The 19,266-nt window shown below is 35.5% G+C and overlaps 2 long non-coding RNA genes across 3 annotated transcripts in view; one reads left to right on the forward strand and one right to left on the reverse strand.

Moving 5' to 3' along the window:
* Positions 1 to 2,111, forward strand: part of LOC130865073 (uncharacterized) — a 134,080-nt gene extending 131,969 nt beyond the window's left edge. For both annotated transcript variants that reach the window (XR_009056070.1, XR_009056072.1), the window contains one exon: positions 1,720 to 2,111. This is a non-coding gene — a long non-coding RNA (uncharacterized LOC130865073). The remainder of the gene's footprint in view (positions 1 to 1,719) is intronic.
* Positions 1 to 19,266, reverse strand: part of LOC130865075 (uncharacterized) — a 54,513-nt gene that overhangs the window by 14,069 nt on the left and 21,178 nt on the right. The window lies entirely within an intron of this gene.

The raw sequence follows: 19,266 nt of genomic DNA on the forward strand, positions 1-19,266 counted from the left end.
TGACTCCAGACAAGCTAAGTAACAAGGGAAACATGAGGGAATCAAACATTCATCCACCTGGCAGCACCAGTCTATAACCCAGGGCATGTGTGGCACTGAAGATACACAATTGGAGCTTGGCAAAACTGGCCTTTGTGCAATTAACTCCCCATGTCTTGACACTGAAAATATTCATGATGTCTGAACTGGACAAGCATGATGAAAGAAAAAAAAAGTGTGAAACTTTGCCAAGACAGGGTTAGATGAATTAAAAGTTTTTTCTGCCTCTGAAAATGATCTGTCAGTGACTCTAGGTCTTAGGAAATGATATTTGCTCCAATGTTGAAAATGAAACTTTGGGTGATTGCCTGCGTAGCCACTTGCCTCTGTCATTTATTGCATATTTGAAAGTTGCTTCTTTGTACTTCATGTTTACTAAAGTAATATTATTTTCCTCTCAGGTTTTCAATAGGGTTGAATACTACATTGTCATAGTTACATTCCTCTCATGACTTGGCCAATCCATTTCTAATATAAGACTTAGTTCCTTAGGATAGGATATTTATTGAAACGTTTAGGATACATTTCTTTCTTGATATTGTTTATCATGGGTGTAACTCTATTTTTGGGGGGTTTTTCAAGACAGGGTTTCTCTGTTAACTCCAATTTCTATACTTGATATTTTCTATACTTGATATCTATGATATCTGTTCTTATTGTATGTATTTTTACATTGGGTTTAAAACTCTCATTTCAACTAAAGGGAGAGGTGCTCTGGAAACTTCTTAAGACAATGGTTTTGGATGCTGGGCCACTTAGGCATGGTCTTGGCGTACTATAACAACACATCAAGAAACGTGGTCTTTTTCCCTCTTGTCAGCCTGATTTTGTTCCCTGTTCCCTGCTCATGCAGAGGACTGTTGATCTGAGAGGCTACCCCTAAATAAGGAATCCTTTATTATACTTTATCCCAAAATGATTGTGGGACTACTTTATCATAAATCTGTAAAAATACTGTTTTTGCTTGACTGTAGTACACATTTAATCCAATAAGAACTTTGCTTCTTTGCAAAACTTAATTGATATGAAACATGGAATATCCACAAGTAATGATTATAAGATCCACAAATAATGATTATGACATGGTGATTAATGTTCACAAATTCATAATTAGTTCCTATTGCACTAAAGGGTCTAGATAAAGGAGGCGAATATTTGAGGCAATTTCTAGTTTTTTTTTTTAATTATCCAATTATATCATGGAAATCAATCAGTTTCTGTTAATGGCAAATGTTCATTTCATCCTGATATGCGATCATAAATATCACAGCACTCTTTATAGAATTAGAAGTTTGAAAGTCCTCTGTGATCAACAATTACTTGGAACATAAGGCCTAAAATACATAGCCTTCATTATTCACAAAGTTGCAGCCTCAAGAATTATGTGTTTATACTTTATGTACAATATAAAATTTACAGGCAAAAAAGTGAGAAGGGGAGGATAGGGAGAACTTGGGGGAATGGAATGGTTATGATAGTGGAAGGATGGATATGTGAGCAGGGAAGTATATATATTAATCAAGGAAGCCATTTTAAAGTTGGCAAGAGACTTGACTCTAGAGGGGTTCCAAGGGGTCCAGACAGATGTACCCAACTAGGTCCTTGGGCAGCTGAGGAGAGAGAGCCTGAAATGGCTCGATCCTATAGCCATACTAACGAGTATCTTGCATATCACCATAGAACCTTCATCTGGCAATGGATGGAGATAGAGACAGAGACCCACATTGGAGCAATGGACTGAACTCCCAAGGTCCAAATGAGGAACAGAAGAAGGGAGAACATGAACAAGGAAGTCAAGACCGCGAGTGGGGCACTCACCCACTGAGACGGTGAGGTAGATCTATTAGGAGATCACCAAGGCCAGCTGGACTGGGACTGAAAAAGCATGGGATAAAACCGGACTCTCTGAATATTGTGGACAATGAGGGCTGCTGAGAAGCCAAGGACAATGGCACTGAGTTTTGACACTACAGCATGAACTGGCTTTGTGGGAGCCTAGCCTGTTTGGATGCTCACCTTCCTAGACCTGGATGGAGGGGGGAAGACCTTGGACTGCCCACAGGGCAGGGAACCCTGACTGTTCTTTGGACTGGAGAGGGAGGGGGAGGGGAGTGGGGCATGAGAAGTGGGGGGAGGGGGAGGTAAAAGGGAGGCAAGGAGGAGGCAGAAATTTTTAATTAAAAAAATTAATAAAAAGATAAAAAAAATCTTTTGGGAAACTTTCCTAATCATCGTGGTGAATTCCATTGTGCCACACTTTACTATGAAATACTCAATGATAATTTGTACACTTTGTGAATAAATTTTCCACAATTCTTAAAACACACTTTAGTGCCTCTTAATTAATAACAGTTGTGAAGCTTGATCTAGTTGTGTCAGCCCTGAAAATGGGAGAAGTGTCTGTCCATGCTGTTGGGCTGGTGCTCTGTAACCTATTCCCTATACTGGATAGCCTTACTCTGCCTAAATACAGGGGGAGACATTGACTATATGAATAGATATAAAGGTCATTTGCATGCCATAAAAGTAAAAAACACATATAAGAAACCAGATGCTTAAAAAATAGAAAATACAAAAATGAGATAAAAAACAAAGCAATTATGTCTTGTAAATTAGAATTAAATTACTTTTTATGAAACATTAATAATAAGCCGGGCGGTGGTGGCGCACGCCTTTAATGCCAGCACTCGGGAGGCAGAGGCAGATGGATCTCTGTGAGTTCGAGATCAGCCTGGTCTACAAGAGCTAGTTCCAGGACAGGCTCCAAAAAACCACAGAGAAACGCTGTCTCAAAAAACAAAACAAAACAAAACAAAACAAAAAGAAACATAAATAATAGTGATTAGCTCTGTGAAGAAATATTGAAGAAAATGTATAAATATTTTCAAATTACTACCACTCAAACTATGCTTTAGTCTGCTTTTTTGTGTCAGTGAGAGTGGGTATGTTTCTAACTCCTGTCAGTCAGGCATAGCCTGCCATTATTACCTTCCAGAAATTCCACCTGTCACTCTAAACTGGACAGTGACATGATTCTGAGAAGTAGTGAGGTTCAGCAGAGTTCTGATTTCATTGTAGCAAAACTGATGTTTATAAGCTTAACTAGGTGAAAGTTTCTCTTTTTATTCTCTCTCAAAATAGCCATCAACTAAGGGTGAAACCATTTAACTAAAATTGTTCCTTTCTATAGAGTTCCATTTAAAACTCAATATTATTTCTTTGTAACCTAGTTAAGGTTTCATTAGTTTAACATGGCTGGAGGTATTTTTGTTGGTTGAAAAACATTTTCTTTCCCAATTTATCCATACATCTTTGCATATGGATGCATGTTCATCAATCTACAGATAACTCACTAATTTCAAAATCTTCACCGCTGCATTGCAATTTGCAAAATGCTTGCTTTCTTAGATATATCTGTCCTTTGTTAGAACTTGACTCCCCTTTAAAGAAGCCAACATCCTTGAATCAGTCATCTCATTAGAGATCACATGCGCACTGTCAACCAGATCACCATAAGAAACGTCATACATCATATGAGTTTCTTCACACTGGGTTTTAGCATAGAGCTTTTCATCATCACCACTTACGTTTCAAAAGAGATTTGTGTCTTTGTATTGGTGTGGTTGAATTTTAAAATAATCAAACATGTATAAAACTTAGAAAAAGAAAATATGGGGGAATACAAAAATAACTTAGTAAGGTAATTAACAAAATTTGAATTATGACCATAACAAGAAAAAATAAAATATTCTCACAAACGATGTCTGCATGAGAAGGCAACAGCAGTGTAATGTTGAGGGTAAGCATGGTGGTTAATATGCACTAGAGTGTTAAACATTAGCTTTATATGCCATAAAAACATCATTTTACACCAATATTACTCCTGCACAGTTGTTCAAAGTGCTAAAAATTTGCAGTGTTTGTTTTAATTACGCATGATTAATACATACTACTTACCATTATTCTTGGACTTAAAAATACTTCATACCATGTGTAGATTCAATTTATATCCAAAGGAAAAGGATATCTCATTTGAAGACAGCTTAAAAGGAATAGATCTGTTTGCAGAGGCTGATGGCTTGTATTCTGATGCCCTGAGTTGAAATAGCCAATCAGGTACTATATTATTTACAATACTGTCTGGCCAATAGCTTAAGAGTATTACTAGCTAGCTCTTATATCCTCAAATAACCCATTTCCACTAATCTGTGCACCACCATGAGGTCGTGACTTACTGGCAAATTTAAACAGGCTACAGGAAAGGCATCTGTTTCTGGCAGCAGCTTCATGATTTTTCAGTGACTCCTCCTTCTTTCTCTATATATCTCTTTCAGCCTTTCTTTACTCTGCTAAGATATTTTTTGAGTCAGCTTCCTTATTAACTAATGGGAATAAAAAAATATTCACAGAATACATCACCTCCCAAATCACTTTCCCTTTTTTTTCTCAATAAAAGTGAAAGATTTAACTTTAACATACTAAAATTGCATATAACAAAACAATTATCTAGCAAGAATCACAGTTTCAATATTTATGTCTATCCTATATTTTATTTTAACTGAGGAAAACTATAATTATAACTATTTATTCTTCAACTCCATCGTGTCTTCAAAAGGAGATTATATTACCTAAGTTAACAAGAATTCCATTGTATGCAACTTCCATAACTCTAGAATTAAGAGAGTCATCTCACTGCCTGGACAGTCACCCAAGGATTTTCTGTAGCTTTGCAGGTACCCATATTCATCTTACTGGCACATAGTTTCTGGCAGACTTTATTAGGAAATTTCAAAGACAGTTCCTCCTATAATGGCAGTTTGTCAGTCACTTTCTTCCATGTCCTGCAGATTTTCGTTCAAACCCTTTCATAAAGCAGGATACTTTAAGGTCTGTTTCACCTTCTTTAGGCAATTTTAGTAGTCATTTTTCTGTGGGTCCAGCATGTATAGTTCATATAATATATCATTAAGCATTCCAGGCAAGAGCAGTTTCTTGCCCAAATAGCTAGCAAACTCCATAAGGAGCCTGCTAGATGCCCATCTTCCTCTTGAAGTAATTAGTGCTGCCAGGAGCAGATGAATATGTGTCTCATTGTCAAGAAAAGTTCTTAGTTTTGAAAACATTTTAAATACCATATTCTGTTAGGCTTTGAGAAGCTTGAATTATAACTATCCATCTGAAATATATCTCTGTAACTCTTGAAAAGCTAAGTAACCTGACTACAAACTTGACTATTATAGATGACTCTATATTAACCTATGTTTCAAAATTATACATTACATTTTAAACTAGCTGCACAATACAATATCTTAATCAAGAGCAGAAGCATATATATCTATAATTTATAATATATAACAAATTTATCTATACCAATGCATATCTCTATAGCATATCACTCTTTAAATGTAACCAAATTTTATTAAAATATTTTTGAATTTGGTCATGATTCTTTCCTTAATTCTTCCTGCAGTTTATTGGGCAAAGTAGTTGGAGGAATTTATTTAGACCTTTAAGTGCATCTTTCTCCATTGAATCACATTAGTCTTGAGAAATCCACAGGTTTTCATCCTCTCTGAAAAGGAAGTAAAACCATTTTTCCAAAGCAATATATCTTTAACTAGAACCAAATTTTGAAGTCAAGATACCTGGAAAGCATATATTTTGGTTTAGATTAGCACTACCTACTATAAAATGCCTTTCTGTATTTATTTCTTTCACAGTCAAAAATTAAATAAAACACAATAATATACTTAATTAGTCTCTCTGTGTATATTCCATCTTACATGACTCATTTTTCTTTCCTTATTTAATCTATGACAATTTATTCTCTGTCTATTTAAAGACATTGTTTTTTTTTAACTAGTTGTTTCTTTTTATATCTGTAAGTGTTTTCTGATGAAAAGCATTTTTAAATGCTATGTAGAAATGGCTAAGACTAATTCTTCTATCTTGCTTGTCAGTTCCACCCAGTCCAACATGGCAAAGGCATATTTACTGCCTCTGAGAGACTTTCTCTCAGACCCGGATCCAGGCTTGGGTCTCACCAGGTCTGTGTTCCCATTAAGTAAGTTGTAGCACTCTGTTCACAAACCCCAGATAAATGCTTTATAACCAGACCACCAGAAAGAATCATAATTGACCATGATACTAGCATGAGCCAGGAATCATTCTTTACAGAGTCTTGAAGATTGTCACCTGTTCTTAGAAAGTGTGAGAATATTCAAAGGTAATTACAAAATTAGTTTTATACAGGAATGATATTCTGGAGGATGTGTAGTTCTGATACATTGTCACCATCTATATCTCTGACATACATCTTATATGCAAATGAAAATATGATGCTCCTTTTGATAGGACCTGTAAATTCAAGTTAATTTTCCCTGAGTCTAACAACATCCATTGCCTAGATCTCATCAATGGAACCTGCATGATTGAGAGATTTGGTTGTGGCTGCTCTCCACTTCCTTTAATTATATATACACATGATGCTTAGATCCCTCAGGTTAACTCTAGTTTTTCTATGTAGTTTGGGTTTTGTAAATCTTAGACATATTTGTTAAATTACTACAGAGAATAACCTTGAGAATACCTACAGCTATACCATAAACTTGTGTATTCAGATGAGTAATGGAAATACTACTACCTTCTCTACCTTTAAGATATCAATCTACAACGGGGACGACTTTAGGCCTCTACTTCTTGAATATCTACCTATTTTCTACATAGGTCCTACTTGTACAAAACTTCAGCTCTTCATCTCCTGGTTGTTTCATACAATAGAATAAGGATGTGGTTATTCCTCGGATGTTCATGTTAAATTGGGCAGCATAGTGAAAAGTTGTAATAGATATTTATCTACACAACGCATAAATTTGTCTTCCCCTAGGTTCCTTTATGATGAATACCATCCATGAGCTTTCTTTTTTTTTTTTTTTTTTTTTTCAGGCCGAGCAGTTTTCTTTATTAATTAACCAGTGAAAGCAGCAGATAGATAGAAGGCACTCATACATCATTTCCCCCTTTTCTGTTTAAACAAAAAGGAAGGCTTTAACTTTAACATAGTAAAATTACATATAACAAAACAGTTATCAAACAAGAATTACAATTACAGTATTTATATCTATTTTATCTTTTACCATAACAAAGGAAAACTATAACTATAACTAACAATTCTTCAACTCCATCAAAGATTCCAGAGGATATAATATTACCTAAGTAAACAAGAAATAAGCAACTTCCAAACTCTAGAAATGACAGAGACATCTCACTGCCTGGACAGTCACCCAAAGTTCCTTTGTACCATTGAGCATCCATCTTCAGCCTACAAGCCCATAGTATCCAGCAGACATTTCCATGAAGCAGGAAATTTTAAAGGCAGTTCAGTCACTCTCTGCTGTGTCCTGCAGAATGTCTCACAGACTCTTTCATGAATCAGGAACCTCAATAGACCATCTCACCTTTAGGCAAGTCTAGCAGTCCTCTCTCTGAGGGTTCTCTGTGTCCAGTTTATGCAACAGTCCAGGAAAGAGCAGTTTCTTGCTCAAATGGCTATCAAACTCTATAAGGAGCCTCTTTGATGCTCATCTTCCTCTTGAAGTAGATTGGTGCTGCTAGGAGCAGATGTGTCTCAATGTCATGAACAACCCTAAGTTATTAAAACATTAAGTGCCATATTCTGTAGTCTTTGAAAGATATGAAGAATGCATATCTTACTGAAATATATCTCTATATATCTAGAAAATCTAACTAACATGTATAATAGGAAATATAGGTTGTTAGTGGATAAGCATCAATAACAGTCATCCATGAGCTTTCTAGCTCTCCTTAAGTCTGGCCACAATACCATTCCCACAAATGCTGTCTTTCTTTCAATAATTTTCCTGCTATGATTCCAAGTGACCAGGTTATGTCTATATTTCTTCACACACCTCATTCCTCACACATCCAGCACAAATATTTGTGACATCCAATGGGACCATCTCTGGTGAAGCCAACACATGCCATAGGGCTGATATGTAATAATTCAACATTGATTGCTACTTAGTGCTATTTAATCGGGTTTTGGTTATAGGGATGAGCATCTGAGAAATGGAATATAGCCAGAGCATGACTATTAAGGACCTGCTATGCTGAAAGTGTTATGAGCTCTCCTTGCCTCAGAGAGCAGGTGTGTGCTTTCAAATTGTTCCTGGAATATGAACCAATAAGGAAAATGATCTCCATTCTACAAGTAGGAAAAAATCCTGTGGTAACCTTGGAGATGTCCATCAGAGCTACTGACTCATTTCTCCCATCCCAATGTGTAGTTCGGCACAAAAAATGAAAGTGAAAGTGGATTACAGGAAAATAAATGCAGTTTACCTCAGACCAGAACCAACTATCAAAGCGGAAACCACTGCGAGGTAATTAGGAGGTGATCATATATCCCTCTTCTTGGGTCTAGGTATCCTTATCCTACCAGTCTTCCTGAATTCCAACATCTCTGCCTGCAGATGGTTGAATATTATTCTTTGCCGCCAATTGCAGCTTCTGGTATCACATTCAGAAATGCCACATCGTACTCCCTAAACACACTGACTGTGGAATCTGCCACTTGAAATTTTCAGAATCTGTGATGCTGAAGGCTATTCCCCGGTACAGCAATTACCATAGTGGGTCCTCCAATGGTGCATATGATCAGTACATTCCCAGTTTCTGTCAGGTATTGACTTCCAAACTAAAATTTGATTACAGAAAATGAACAATCAAAGGCCAATCAAAAAAAAAATCACAGATATTAAGGCTGAAGCAGTGACTCTCGAGATTCGAGCACATTTCCTCCACTGTAAACAGGAACAGGTGACTCTTAGCAGAAGCATGGGGAATCTCAGAAATTCTTTGCTTTTACTAGGTATCTATTGTTTCTGTCTCCTGCAGGTCTCTGCAACAGATTTTCTTTCTGAGTTTGTTTATAGCCAATCTCCTGACTAAATTCCAGCTAAATGCTGGAGTTTAGCCAGGAGCCTGGCTGACAAAATCGCTCAGTGCAATCCTTTTTATGTTTTCTGGGAACCAATAGGAAGAGAGATCTCAAACCAAGGACCGGAAAGAACAGGACTGCTTTTTACATAGTGATCTCATCCAGAGCTCATGATTCATCTGTTTTTCCCCCCTCCCTATGTCTTGTAAAAGAAGAAGAGCGATTTAATGGGGAACACAGGATAAAATGTAATTTAGCCTTTGTTTTGCCTCCAGTTAACAACAGACAAACCTGGCTAATTATGACTGGTTGCCACAGCAACATTGCAGCAGCTTTTGCCTAGATTCAAGCTGTATACATAAAAGCCTCCATTCCTATCTTTTGTTTTTGATTGTGACTTTGCGCTATCAAGTGCATCTGGCTTCTTATTCTTTGTGATCTGATTGTGTCTGTTTTTATGTGTGCTTGTTTATGAAGTTGAAATATGATTAATTATGTTTTATATACTACATGGAATATGTAATTTATAAATACAATATATGATTACGATGGTTCATGCAGTTGAATTACAATGCATAATATTTTTAAGTCCATTAGAATGTTGTATAAGGAGATGAATGGATTGTAGAAAGAAATGTTGATTTCAAGCCCTCTTGAAATAGACCTGACAGTAATAAAGTATCGCACTTTGTTAAAAAATGAATTCAAGTTAATTCATTTCTGGAAAATCAGTTAAATATACTTATATTCTTAACATTTATGTTTGCCTGTTTAAAGTCCTTATAGGTATTTGCAAGAAGCGACTTCATAATATTTCTTATCATATATAATTAATATACATAAAATATTCTCTTGTATAAATTTATAAGTATTTGTTTTAAAAATCCACCAGATTCAAAATACTAGAATTACTCTCAAAATTTCATAATCAGTATTAAATCTGAACCATATTTATCTATCTTTAATGTATACAGAATATATTCAAGGAAGTTGTATGTCCATTATTTAGAAACCATGTATTGGTACATGACTGCCCTACATGGTAAGCTGTGCTGATAATAATTCTAAATTTCTTTCTCAGTTAACTCAATACTACAAATAGCTACTCTAATAATGGTTTGGCTTCATTGTCCTTCCTCTATGCATACTGCTATTTGAGCACTGGATATAGTCCAAGAATTATGCATTTAGTTATAGTTGTTGAAAATTCATTAGGGCAAAATGTTTCCATATTAATCAATAGTGGCTTGATGTAGATATTTGTTAAAACTTGCAGATTACAGATAAGTTTCCTCTTAGGACTGAAACGTGCCATTCTACCATAGCTGTCCATGAATACTCAGAAAACTTCCTGTAACCACACTTCTCTAATGTCCTGGAATTGTACAATCCAGCATGCCTGCTTTAGATAAAAAATATTCTAAAAATGAATTCAAGGTTTACAAATTTCCAAATGAGCCTATCCTTAACTGTCTCAGTTTTCAATGTGACCATGAAGGCATAAAAATTAATATAATAAGTATAAATCACAGAACACACAGTTAACCACTCTGAAGATCATTGTATTCTACTTACTCAGCAAATATGATATGGTCCTCTGTAAACACTAAAGTTAAATTATATTTTCTTCATAGTAGAAAATAATGGCCAGAAATAAGCAAATGTCTGGATTCTTCCTCTATAATGCTTAAGCATGTAATGTAATAAGAGCAATGTGGAAGAAAATCCATGGTCATTGGCCAAATTTGCATTTGCTGTTTACTCAGATATGTATTCTTCTTCTCAGGTGTTTGAAACAATAGACAATTACATAGCGATAGTTTTACAGATTTCCTTGCTACCAAAATAAAAAAAAAACCTTATAAAAGAGATTTAATATTTACAAAACTTGAGAAATATGAAAAGCTACCATGTTTAATTGAGTAAATGATGTAAGGACAAAAACGTTATTTTTTTAGTTTGGTAATACAAGTTATTATAGAATGTGATTTTTTGAACAAAACTAGGTGAGCACTAAGACTGGGTGGATAATAGAATACATTCTCCAATGTTGTCAAACACAGGTGGAATAGTTTTTGTGAGTGTAAGTCCTGATTTTGATAATTCCATAGACTCTGACTCCTGTACATGTCAGGAGCAGACTGCCTTGACTAGACCAATGTACAGCGAGGCTTAGGTTATACCCAGGTCCAAATGAGTCCTGGAATAAAGACAGAACTTGACTGTTAAGAACCAATAGTGCTAACTCTTTTATAAGCATTCTTGGTCTTGAATTGAAGGACTGTGTGCATTCAATTGAGTATGAGATAAGAACCAACTAGAAGAGTGATCTTAATTCCAACAATGCAGCCAATTCCTGTGGTAATCTTAGAGACCTCAATCATAGCTGCTGATTCTCTTCTTCCTCCATAGCAGTAGCAGACAAACTGAGGGTGGACAAGAGAATAAATTCTAATTTACTCCTGATAATGGGTCATCTTAGTGAGAGGGAGAAATAAACAACAGTCCCTGATAACTGTTGGCTATCGACAAGAAAGCCTTCATTTCTAGCTTTATATTTCTGACTGTGATTCTGGCATGCTCAGTGAAGCTTGTTGCTGGCATTTTCTAATAGGCCAAGTCAGAATCCACAAATGCAATTAATAAATATATGAATTATAGAATTTGTGATACATTTTAACATGTATGTATTTTTAAATAAAAAATATGAAATAATAAGGGCATTTTCTAAATAGGAATGTTATTTAAAGCCCAGATCAGAAGATGCACAAATTGTATATGGTATCTAATTATATCATTATAATTTAGCAAAAAATTGGTGTTCAATATTTAAAAAAAATACATGTATTATTTTCAAATTTCAAAATTATATGCATGATTTTATTAGTGTTTCACATATGTGTTCATGTTTCGACATTTATTTCAGAGTAATTGTCTCTAATATTTTTGATATGTTTTAAGGTATTATTATTTGAACATTTAAAATTTGATATTAAATTTGAAATTTAAATTTGAAATTTAGATTTTCTTTGCATTCACCATCCTCAGGTAATATATCTGTTCTCTCTTTTCAGTGACATTTGACTTCAGGGAAAAATGTGTGTGTGTGTGTGTGTGTGTGTGCGTGTGTGTGTTTTGATATGGGCATTCTTCTAGCACATGGGAATCATTTCAATGCTAGCACACATGAGAAAATCTATCTTTCCTCTTTATCAATTCTATAAATAATTTAAGCCATTCTGATAATATTTTTCATTCATAAAGTTCCTCAGAATACAGTAGAATATTCTATAGATTTTGTAATGAAGCAATTACATATGCAAACTTATACAATGAAAATTCAATAATAAAAGTGTACATATACATGAATACCAATCAATTAATATTTGTATGTGTTAGTATAATAGCATTCCACAGCCTTGAAATGTGCCACATATGGTATGAAATCAGGCAAGTAAATCTTAGAGATTCTTTCATTCACTGTATATGCTCCATGTCCTGGGACAACATGATCATGTTATTATACCAGTTTTTTTCACATGTATTTATTATAAATAGATCCAGTTTTTCATATTTCAAATTACCAGTCCATGAAGAGATCTTTCTATGAATCTGTTAATTTTCAAACATAAAAGCAGAAAATAATATAAGGGTTATTATTTAGAGTAGACATTGATGTTTTTAAACTTAACTATTACTTTCTTTCCTCTGATTGTATTTTTGCATTTGTACAGATTCTACAATTGTTGTCTGCCTCCTTAACTAAAAACGTAGGATTACTACAGTATCTGCTGTTTTTATATACTTCACACATACATCAAATAAAAGCAAGATTCAGAAGTCTCCCATACAATAACACTAAAAAATAAATAAAATTAGTTTTACTGTTTATCTTAAAAATAAGGTATTTAAACAATTGTTTACAGTATTAGGAACTGAGAGTCAGTCCCTTAAACCATGAATATAGGTATAATTGCTATAATTATCCTAAAATGTTAATGTCAAAGCCACAACTAACAGGAGTACAACATATTGATGTAAAATGTGTGATTTTCCAGCTACTCCAAATGTCATAATTTGTCACAATTTAGCTCTTCAGATGTTATTACTTGTTTCATATGCATAGACATGTCTAAATTTTCACTCGTAGATTCTTTTAGAAATGCAGATATATAATTGACAAAAAGAAAATTTGCCAAATGCAATAATCAAGCCTGATCCATATTGTTAGGGCAATAGTGGTAAGAGAATCATTCTGTTCTGTTTACTCCACCCACCTATGTTCTAACATATGAGGCCAAACAGTTTATTTATTAATTAACCAATGACCTTCCTCCATCACCCTCTCTAGAGACTCTTTTGACTTACAGGTGGGCCAGTGTAATGACATGTGGCTAGAACAAGAGAGATTCAGCTGGGTGGTGGTGGCGCACGCCTTTAATCCCAGCACTCGGGAGGCAGAGGCAGGCAGATCTCTGTGAGTTCGAGGCCAGCCTGGTCTACAAAGGGAGTTCCAGGACAGGCTCCAAAAAGCTACAGAGAAACCCTGTCTCGAAAAAAAAGAGAGATTCAGTGAAGAAGCTGTTCAGAGAGCCACATATAAAGTGAAGTATAATTAAGAGGAAGAGAAACACAAGAACCTGCTGTGTCTTCTAAACCTCGGTAACTAGAACAGCAATCATGGGAAAAGCAATTATTTAGCATTAAATATGACAGGCTTACAAAGTACGATGGATAAATATTAAAATTAATAGTTAACTTTTGAGTATATTAAAGATGTTTTATAGATGAGAAAAAATGATAGAAAGTCAGAGAGGCTCTTAAAGATTACTATTAAGCATTTGGACCAAGAAATGTCCATATAACTGATTTTTTATGAGAATTCATAAATTTTGTTTTAGAGGTATTATTTTGTAGTTGACAACATTTTGGGGATAGTAGCAAAGGTATTATTAAAAGATAAGTTGGACTAAATGGATTAAAATGAGCCTAAATATTTGCAATGGCAAATATGGGTTTTTAAATTTGAGAAAGCTCAAATTAATGCAGTCAGCAACAATCCTTTGCTAAGGGAAATTATTTTTCCTATGTTAACAGGAAAATGGTGCTTGTGATAGTCCCAAACAGCAGGCTAATACTCCAGTTGAAATATATGAATAACTGAGAGAAATAGGCTTGGAAGCATGGAAGCATCTTCGCTCCATGAGAGAAAACTATGGTTCTTGGATTAAAGTTATACAGAAATCTAATGAGCCTTATATTGAATTCCTAGATCGACTAAAACAAACAATAAAAAGAACTGTAATTGGAGAAGAAGTGAGGAAATAACTTCTTAAAAGACTAAGCATATAAAAATGCCAATGAGTTATATAATGAGCTACACTATCAGTTTAGGAAACAGGAAATAGTAATAATTATAGGAAAGTATGAAAAGATATTCCATCAGAAAGTAGAAAACTATAATTGGCTGCTGAATCTTTGGCCACCATTTATTATAATTTGCAAAAATAAAATAAAAATTTAAAAGATTTACAATGCTTTGGATATGGGAAAATCAGTTTCTAACTAAGAATTTCAGACAAAGTAAAATTAGTTAAAGAGCATATTCAAAATGCCTTTTTGAATAGGTTATAACCTAGGATCACATGCAAAATGTCTGGAGATCTGACATTTGAAAATTCTCTAAGGGATCATTGGTAGCTATTTCCTTTCTTCAAGAGGAACATGGACATATACATACTAATGCTAGTCATCTATATGTTCAATATAAAATTCCATTTTGATAAACTAATCATACTTGCAAGTCCATTACATTTTAAAACAGCAAATTGTAGTTCATAAAGGATGATTTTGACAAGTAATTAATGTGAGATATTTGGAAGTATTAGGGCAACTTTACATTAACAGATATTAAATTTCGTAAATCTGACCAAAAGGAATATTCTAATTGGACTAGAGAAATATTTTGCTGATGGAGGAGTTACTTTCATTTAATAAAGAAACTGCCTTGGCCCATTTATAGGCCAGCCCTTAGGTGGGTGGAGTAAACAGACAGAATGCTGGGAGAAAGAAGCCGAGAGAGGAGTCGCCATGATTCTCCCACTCCAGACAGACGCAGGTTAAGATCTTCCCTGGTAAGCCAGCTTGTTGTGCTACACGGAATATTAGAAATGGGTTAGATCAATATGTAAGAGCTAGCCAATAAGAGGCTGAAACTAATGGGCCAGGCAGTGAATAAATGAATACAATTTCCGTGTAATTATTTCGGGGAATAAGCTAGCCATGTGGGCAGCTGGGTGCCGGGGACGCAGCCCTGCCGCTCCTATTACAACCGAGTGGCGCCCAGCATGGTAATGAATGCCATGTAAAAGCTGAGAGGGCTTAAAAAGGACAGAGAGAGAATTTAAGACAGCTTTTTGCTGTTTGTGGGTTGCATGCCGCAAAGAAATTGTCCTGACTCAGCAGCAGGAAAAAACTGGCTGTTTTAAAATGCCGGCTTTCTGGGCTGTGCCGCCATCACGATCTCTGTCTGGCTCCTGCGGGAGACAGAGCTTTTGAATGGAGCATTTGGAGTAAAGTGCTACGGCTTGCTTGATGGCAATGTGGACTGCTGTGTGCCTGGAACTGTGTGTGGCTCAGGGGCACCAAATGGCTCTGAGGCAGGAGCGGGCTCAGCTCTGCCATGCTGAACTGTGCTGGTCTCAGGCAAGAACTACCTTAATTACTGTAATAACAGCGCAGTTGAGGTTTCGACTGGGCAGGACACAGGCGGTACCGTATTACCCCTACATGGTGCAACTTAAGTTTTTGAAAAGTGCTTACTATTTTAAGAAATGCTCCTGGATAGTAAAAAAAAAATACAAATTCACAATAAAACAGATTCAGACATAAAAGACCACAGTGTTGGTGCCTGTACGTAGGCTTGAGAGAGAGAAAAAACAAATATAGAGAATAAAGTTAATGGTTTAAAAAAAAAGGTAAAGTCTTTAAAGAGACAGAGTACAGATAGTTGTAGATTAAAAGAAATAAAGAAAAATAAGCCACGTAAAAATGGAAAATTCACAGAGAGTCTGGATTCTTTGTATTATTGTGTTTTCTTTAAAATTTTTGACTGTAAAAGAGCTAAGTACAGAGAGACATTTCATTATATGGGCTGCCAAGCTAAACCAGAATGGATACAAGGGTATTATGATTTCAGAATATGGGTCTAAGGATATGATGCTTTGGAGAGGGTCTTCTTTTGTTTTCACAGAGGATGCGACCCTGTGGATTTCTTCTATCCCAATATGGTATGATAGACCACGCCCTCCTGAAAGGTTACTGTGAACACCCTCAAAAAATTACTTCACTCAACTGCCAACTGAGATGACCCTGGCACACAGGTTATCCCATAAAAGATCTGAATAACAGCGCCCCCATTCAGCAGGAAGCAGTTTGGAGAGAAAAACTGCGCCCATGTTCCCAAATATGGTTTATAAATGTTCTTTTACATTTAAAGGGGGATATGATATAGATATGAATAATTTGCATTGGTATGATTTTAAAGTCAATTTTTTATATGTTTATGTATTTCTGATCTTGATTAAGGTATTGTGATTATGTAGTTCATTGAAAAATGTAATGTATATAGGTTGTTAATGGACAATCATCGATAATTGTCAAGCTTTTAGTCATGTTAGTTAGATTTTCTAGATGTGCATAGATATATTTCAGCTAGATAGGCATTCTTCATATCTTTCAAAGACTGCAGAATATGGCATTTAATGTTTTAATAACTTAGGACTTTTCATGATAATGAGACACATCTGCTCCTGGCAGCACCAATCTACTTCAAGAGGAAGATGGGCACCGAAGAGACTCCTTAAGGAGTTTGATAGCCATTTGGGCAAGAAACTGCTCTTGCCTGGACTGTTGCATAAACTGGACACAGAGAACCTGCAGAAAGAGGACTGCTGAACTTGCCTAAAGGTGAGATGGTCTTTCGGGGTTCCTGACTCATGAAAGAGTCTGTGAGACATTCTGCAGGACACAGCAGATAGTGACTGAACTGTCTTTGGAATTTCCTGCTTCCTGGAAATGTCTCTGGATACTATGGGACTGTAGGCTGAAGATGGATGCCCCAACGGTACAAAAGAACTTTGGGTGACTGTCCAGGCAGCGAGATGTCTCTGTCTTTTCTAGAGTTTTGGATCTCTTGTTTGCTTAGGTAATATTATATCCTTCTGGAGTCTTTGATGGAGTTGAAGAATGATTAGTTATAGTTATAGTTTTCCTTAGTTATGATAAAAGATAGATATAAATATTGTAACTGTAATTCTTGCTTGACAACTGTCTTGTTATATGTAATTTTACTATGTTAAAGTTAAAAAGCCTTTCTTTTTTGTTTAAACAAAAAAAGGGGAAATGATGGAGGAGTTACTTTCATTTAATAAAGAAACTGCCTTGGCCCATTTATAGGCCAGCCGTTAGGTGGGTGGAGTAAACAGACAGAATGCTGGGAGAAAGAAGCCGAGAGAGGAGTCGCCATGATTCTCCCACTCCAGACAGACGCAGGTTAAGATCTTCCCTGGTAAGCCAACTCGTTGTGCTACACAGAATATTAGAAATGAGTTAGATCAATATGTAAGAGCTAGCCAATAAGAAGCTGGAACTAATGGGCCAGGCAGTGATTAAATGAATACAATTTCCATGTAATTATTTCGGGGCATAAGCTAGCCATGTGGGCAGCTGGGTGCCGGGGACGCAGCCCTGCCGCTCTTATTACAACATTTTGCTCATTCTTCAAATGTTGAACTAGCAGAAAAATTGCCATAGATACTGAATGGCAGCCTGCAGTGCTAATGGAGGAAGAGAGAGGGTTTGGTATTGTCTTTTTGCAGGATGACTTACAGTTATGGCTCCTGAAGAAGATATCCCAATATTGGCCTTGATTAAAATTATATTCATGGAAGCGATCTCAACAACATTGGTCTCACCATGATCACCAACTAGGGGCCAGGTGAAATTTCCTGTGCCCTATGATCAGATTACTGTCCAGCAATTTAAAAGATCAGTTTCAGTTGAATATTTTTTCTGGCCATATGTGCTCTGTTAATTGTCTCTTCTGTTTAGGGATCAGCTGTAAGTTATTGTGCTTATGTCCATTGTACACCTATGTTTCAGCCTGTCTTTTAAGGAGATACTGGTGTTTTAGTGTATATCACTGTAAGTATCTCCTCTCCTCCTTGGAATGACTTGACTTATCTGAATAATTTTGATGGGATCTCTTATAATTTTACTTATATGGATGATAGAAAGCCAGTAAGCTTTGGAAATTGTCCTTGTTTATCTGTGGGATTAAACCATTGGTTACAACCTGGTATTAAAATAGGTAGATCTCTATCTCATCTTCAAATATTTTCAGCATAGTCCATTAATCAGACCTTGGAGAATATTAATGAAAATAATGAATTATCATATCCTGTATGTCCAGATTTTACGTATTATGGTTTAAAATATCAGTCATTTATTTTGAAGGTTTTTTAGGTCAAATTTTGGAAAAATCATCAAAATAAATGGATCAATTAGGGCCCATGTGGTCAATTTATTAACACATGTTCTGAATGGAATATTACCACTTGTGATTTGCTTAATGTTCCCAGGTTGAATTGAGCCGAGAATGAAATGATAGCTTGAAGATGTCTTCTGTCATGGGGAGATGGAGGAATCAGTGATAATCACATTGCCTTACTCACAGCCCCCTACTGCAATTCAGAAAATTGTGGCTGCCATAAAACATGTTCAGCTTTTAAATGGCTCATATACTGAAACAGTAGTATCTGATTCAACTTATAAATTTCTCTTATTTGGAAGTAGTAATGTTATTGCTTGTGTGCCTCTACCACATGTATATTTGTTGGAAGAATTAATTTTACAACTGGAATTAATTCTTATGACTGTCATTTGTATTTATGAATTAATTCCTCTGATAAGCTTAATCCTCATATTCAATCACTTATGATAATACAGCAGCATATACATATTTGTCTGCCTGTACTTGGGTTGTTCTTGGGCTCAAAATCATCTAGATTATATTGTAGAATTCTTCAAAAAGAAAGGTCTGATCTCCAAAATATATAAAGAACTCAAGAAACTAGACTTTAAAATGCTAATTAACCCAATTAATAAATGAGGCACTGAACTGAACAGAGAATTCTCAACAGAAGAAGTTCAAGTGGCCAAAAGACACTTAAGGTCATGCTCAACCTCTTAGCAATCAGGGAAATGCA

This window comes from Chionomys nivalis, chromosome 23 (genome assembly GCF_950005125.1).
Source record: "Chionomys nivalis chromosome 23, mChiNiv1.1, whole genome shotgun sequence".
Lineage (NCBI taxonomy): Eukaryota > Metazoa > Chordata > Mammalia > Rodentia > Cricetidae > Chionomys > Chionomys nivalis.